The following is a 6,837-nucleotide window of genomic DNA, read 5'->3' as shown; positions in this document are numbered from 1 at the left end:
AACAGTGCGCGCCAAAATACTTATAATAATGAATGTAAAATTTAAATGGATGAAATCTCTCATATACAATTAGAAAACATAATAATTATCAGAAGGGGGTTTTGTGGAGATTTGAGTAATTTTTTTATATGATTGAGATCATGAGTCAAACGAAGCTAAACCACCATGGAAAACCTGGAAGCACCGGACGGCCGTTTCGTTGTGGATGTACACTGCTGAGGAGTCACACAATGGGACGAAACGGCCGTTCAGTGCTTCCAGGTTTTCCATGTTGGTCTAGCTTCAATTGACTCATGAACTCAACTATATAGAAAAAATAACTTTAATAATTTCTAAATAATATCAAAATGATCTTACTCAAGAATGACTTTTAAATAGATGCAGAAAAGTGAGCGCTACAATGATACAATGAATTATTTTTAAATTTCCCGGGAATGATTGATATTAAAAGGAAACAAATCCTATTAGGTGTTTACTTGGTGATTGTGATTCATTTTCTTCTCTGTCGATTGAAGGTTGTTTTTTTAAAAAATTGTGTTTACTTTTTCGGATGATACTTATCAATCAAGAAAAACAGAATTGTTTACGTGTCTTTTTTTTGAACAATAGAATAACTCTTGTCATTCATGTATGTTTACTGAAATTAAATGAATAAATATTCATTGTTTACATTACTGATTGTTCTTAGTTAGACAACTTTTAAAAACCAGGAAGCAATGGAAAGTTGTTTCGGCCTAGGACAAAACTCCTCTGCAGAGTGCACCGACGACCCCAACTTAGATTGAACTTGATAATTTCAGCCTCGTGGCGGGCACTTAATTTTGCACTAATAACAATCATGTGATAATTAGTGACCATAATCTAAAAGGTAATTCCAAAAGTTTTAACGAGAGTTTAGTTCAACTATGTCGAGTGTGAGACGGTCATCCACAGCAGATAATAGAAAATAGTTGTTTAATGTCGCAAAGTGAATAAAGTTAGAGATGTACACCATGTGATTCTAGTTCGGTGGTTAAGAACTTAAGGACTCGCTACGAGACTGACGGTTCTGAGTCCTATCCCGGTGAGTTAGGTGGAGTTCCATACTAGGGAGAAATAGTTGTGCAGTGCTTTCTGGTTTTCAATGGTTGTCCAAGATCGGTCTGTGATGCGATGTGTGAAAAATTAAGCCATCTCCAAAAAGTTCTCTATATCAAGAAACACTGTTTCATAACTAAGTACATCCAGCTGACGAATCTCAAATAGAACAAAACGGGCGTCCTGGATTCCACTGCTAGCCACTATCCATCTTTACTTATAATGTTTTTTTTTCATCTTTCCATTGTTAATTAACATCAGTAAAATTGAAGATAAATCATTACGATTACTCAAAGTATACAAAGTTACTTTGAATTCAATTCTTATACATAGAATGGAATCACGAACATGAATAGAAAGGAAAGAATCAACTTCATTATAATTACAGATCTAATTTCATGTTCAAAATATACATATATACAACCAATACACGTAAGATAAAGAAAAAAAAATTTGTTTTTCGTACGTGCTTATTGACCTAATCATATTCGATAAACTCATGAATGAGTATACTTAACGTGGTATAATATGTAAGGAGATCATTTAAATTAATTTGTAAAATCTTAGTTTCTTTTACGTGATCTTTTTCAAAATATTAACTTACTATTTAAAATAGATGATTTAAGGAGAACTTTTTGTCTAATATCATATGTTAACCGGATACTACAGACAAATAACATTCGGAAAGATCAAAGTGAGAAATCACTTCAAAATCTAAAGTTTTGTTACTATGGGGTAAAATATAACCGTGTACAAAAAAAATGGATATATCATTACTGTCAGAACTATTTTTCTGATTAGCCTTTTTTAGTGATCAGAAGGGGTTTTGTGGATAATTTAGTATTTTCACTGTTGAAATCATGAGTCAATTGAAGATAGATCACCATGGAAAACCTGGAAGCACTGTTTGATGGCCGTTTCGTTCTATTATGGAACTCCTCAGCAGTGTGCATCCATGATCCCGCTCTCGCGAGATTCGGAACCAGGACCTACCAGTCTCGCGCTGGAGCACTTAACCGATAGACCACTGAGCTGGCCGGCATCCAACAATGTTAATGTCTAACTTGAACCAATCCACGAAGTTTGAGCAACCATTCACCAATTGTCTTCAGTGAGTTGATATTTCTACAACAGACTTGTTAGAACTCCACTAGTCACTGCTTCCCACTAGAACTCAAGGAAATATCTCTTGAAGTCGAGTTAGTTTTCTGCAGGATGGAATCCTTAACCCCATGCCCAACCCTCCTTCTTTACCCAAGCTTGGGGCCGGCAGTAAGTCTAGAAGAGTTACAAGCGGAGTTGATATTTTATTAATGAGTCTCGGGTAGTGCAAAAATTAAATTCGTTAATTGTCTTCAACACTCTACAATGATTTAATAAAACATATCAGATTATATAATTGTAAAAACGATCATTCATTAAATCGCATGTTCGATAAGATTAGACCGTATCCCATAATAAATGAGGTTACTTGTTTTCAAAATATTACTATTTTGAGTTAGAGTTTGAATGATTCATCAAGTACCTGATAATGTTAAAAATTCTAATGAAGGTATGGTACAAAAATAAGTCAAACAGAATCTAAAATAAAACTTTTAACCCATTAGGTGAAATCACAATATCACGTATAACGAAAATTAGAAATACCTTAAACTGTTTAAAGTGATTATGGAAATCATTTTTTACTAACATAGAATGAAAATGATAATGTTGAACGTAACAGCTGCTTCATTCCGTTACTGTGAACTGTACATAACAGACAAATCTACATTAATGTTAAACGCTTAATCCTGAAACAAACTATAAGCTGGTGGTACAATATTTTATGTGCATACACTCGGCCTTTTTTCTTTCTTCTGATGGTTGACTAGATTATGAAGACCTCTACATTTCAGGGAAGCATGGAATACAATGGACAGTTTGGATGTCGCTAGATGGGTTGGGTTTCGCAGATGACCCAATTCTTTCATCCCATACACAGTAACAAATGCAGATTAAGACAGCCAGTGTATCAGCAGCCTCTGTAGCAGTAGTCCTCAACATACCTGAGGGAAAACGAACATCCTGAAACACAACACAAAGAGCACTAATTCAGTCACACTTCATACAGAAGTCTGGAACACATGAAATGTTTTATATACACAATCAGCAACATCGATAAACAAAGAGGATCCGATTCAGATGTGAAGGTGATGATTGGGTAAACAAGGACAGTATTCCTACAATTGAAGGACATATGGAATTCAACATAATAATCAACCAATATCAAAGTGAGAATCTTCAATACGAGCGTCTAGACAGTCCTAATGTTTGGAGCTAGAATGTGGAGAACTACTACAACCAACATCAAAAGTGTATGAGTATTTCTAAACAGTTGTATATGCAAAATAATCGATGTTTGTTGGTTGGATACCATCAACAACAACCTACTATGGCAGAGTACGAATCAACTTTCAGATAAAGGGAAAATTATGAAAAGATACTGAAGGTGAATAGGAGAGACATTGTTGAAAGCACCAAACTTCATCATGACACAATCCAAAACTTGGAATCCTCACTTAGATCGGAGAAGAGATAGACCAAGGTACACACTGTGTTGAGATTCAGAGGCAGACATCCAAGGAATGAATAGCAATTGAAAGGAAAGCCCAGGTCAGAGTTGGTTGGGGGATTTCCGGTAGGCGGCCTGTGCTCCCATGACAGTTACCGGTCGTTAGTAAGTAGTGAGTAAGTCAGAGCTGTATATTTTCATGCTGTGATAGGATTTAGGTCGAAAAATAAACACTGCAGTTAGACTAGTTTTATCCACATATAGACTAAATGCATTTAACCACATGACTCTATAACTAAGAATAAGCCCAAAAGGTTGTTCCAAGATGTATTTTTGACATATTTTATTTGAGTTGTATCAATCTTTGCGATCGGAACTTAAGTGGTTTCAAAATTTCAATCTCCCCTCTTTACACTTTAGCTTTTTAAATAATAATGAACAATGTGTAACTGTGTGTGAAATAATTATGAATGAGGTATTCTTCCTCTCTCTTCCAACATATTAGTTAATTGTAAGCGATGTGGAGTTTGATAAGAATTTGTGTCGGTTCATGTTGCTATACCTCATATATGCACATATGAATTTGAGTCATATTGTGTGAGCTATAAGCAAAATGAATTAGAAGGAATAGGGAGGTTCAAACCTATGGTGTATTGGTTGAAATCCAATCACTTTATTGCCAAACGTGAGAGTCTAAATTTCTTACGAAAACAAACCATATAAATATCCCACTCAAAGTAATATTCGAAGATATTTAAAAAGGAATCAATATTTTTTGGAACCTCTAACAATTAAAATAAAGCTACATTGACGTATAGATTTCATTTCCTTACTTCTATAAACTTTTAGGTCATAAATTGAAAAGTTATCCAATTTTTTTATTTGTAGGTCAACTGTCAATAAACGTTCTACTATGGAAACAAAAATTTTCGCATCATTTCTTAAAACTTAATTTTTTTCCGTAATATTTAGACAAATATAGACGTCATTTTTTTCACATTATTGAAAATGTTAATGCATATAAAGTGGAACAGAGGGAGTAGACGTATTCATTCACCTATATCTTATACGTGTATATATATGTGTGTGTGTGTTTATGTAATTAAGAGAAATCTACTCCATTGCATTCATTTTATCCATTTATCTTAATTGGAAATTATTTCTAAATGTTCTTATATAAGCGTGTACAGATTAATTACATCAGTATTTCCTATAAATACCCCCATAAATTATATACATACATATATATATATTGGACATGCATTCTAAATGTATAAGTGTTTAAACAATCCATTATTAAAAAGACAGTGAGATGTGTATAAGTTATATTGATACATATATAAAAAAAAAAAAGAAGAGTGGCAAAGTCACGCTATCAACTTACTTTATATCATCTGTTGTTTCAAATATATAAATATATATATATATATATATATACGGAATGATCGCTTATACTCGAATAAGCAAGAAATAGATCAGACTGTGAACAAACTGATTTACTTCATATTATTTCTTTCTATTGTAAATCTTAATTAAATATAAAATGATATCTAACGACTAGTCGGGTTACAGGAGATTGGTTACTAATCAGACTCTTTCAAATATAATGAAAGAAAACTTAAAAAAATAAGAAAAAACGTTTCTTGATTAGAGTGGAATTCAAATTAAGTAAGTTATTTATAGGTCGTCTCCTGAGTACATACTGTATACAAACAGATTTATGTATTCTTCAAATTTATTAGGTAATGCTTGGTATTTTGTAATAGATTTTACTAATGATCACTTGTCAACTGTTATATCCTAGTCAAGCACCTTTTTATTTGTAAGCAATAGATACAATCTACTATTTAAAACTGTTATATCGATTGGGTGCGTACCCTCTTTAGTATATGAACGCCCAATTAAAGAACAGTGTATTTATCGATCGCCCTATGATACACAAAAGCCGTACGAACAGTCTTGAGTACTTATCAGTCTTCCTTTCTGCCTAGCCCAGCCAGTTGAGTCCAGAACACCAATAACAACCTCTGCAATATGAATCATTATTCACAAACGTATTGGGTTTATATACCAACCAAACAGACCACATCGTACCATAGAATAGAAAATAACATTTGTACAAGATTTGGCCAAATGTGGTTGTGAATAGGGGGGACAGTAATTAATACACTAGGGATAACTCAAGAATGGTAAATCGTATAATAATAGTTCCAAGGTCAAAATAAAACTAATGATAAGAGGACAATTACGATTAGGTTAGTTACTTAACAACTATACACCAGAAAATATATATATCACATTGGTCCATAAATAGCTCTCCGAGTTACCCTTCATAATTCTCCACGGGATATAACAAAAACCTAAAACCTACATATCTGGTACTGATTTTAAATCGAATGATCTACTTTTTAAGATTTATTCAACTGATGGTACAGTATTTCCATCATCAAATCCCTCAGATAATATCTCTCATACTATCATGGTGGTAAATTTGCAGTAGCCTTGACTAACAACATCCGTAACATATGAAAATGTGTACCACAATGCTTTCATATCCAATAAGAACACTTGAAAAAAAGAATTGATACACGGAGGCACCAAATAAATAAGAGCCATATAAATTATTCAATTAATGTGGGGGCTAGGATACTGCCTAGGTGCTCAAACCGTAACAGGTGGTTTTCTAAGGTGGTCACACTCCAACTCTTTGACCTAGAGGTCTAATCCAAAAGACAGTTGAGCAACGTTAGGAGATGCAGTCCCATGGTAGCCGATGACCAACAATAGGTTCATACTCCATTTATTAAATTAGGATTCTGGAGCCCATGTGTACCATTGGTTTGGAGTCAATGTTTCCTAACTCTCTTAGGTGGATCCTCCATATTCATCAATCTGGTTAAAGCTCCGGATATTGGCTTTTCTTCCTCTAATTTTGATAAAAAACATTAACGCCGCGAGAAGGAAGTGAGTAGGACTTCCGTGGCAGTAGTTACGTGCACGTGGCTATGTGAGAGCGTTTCGAGAGGGTGAGCTGACTCCCCCCACTCTCGGTCGTACCAAGGCATTTGGGGAGACATTTTAAATGCAAATATGATCATTCACAACATAAATTGTGAGGTTATTTCGGAATAAAATCAAAATTTATTACTTATGATAAGGTAACCTTTCATATATTATTCTTTAAAATTAATGTTTAATTTCAATAGTTG

This window comes from Schistosoma mansoni, chromosome 1 (genome assembly GCF_000237925.1).
Source record: "Schistosoma mansoni strain Puerto Rico chromosome 1, complete genome".
In the NCBI taxonomy this organism is placed as follows: Eukaryota; Metazoa; Platyhelminthes; class Trematoda; order Strigeidida; family Schistosomatidae; genus Schistosoma; species Schistosoma mansoni.
This window is presented reverse-complemented; position numbering follows the sequence as displayed.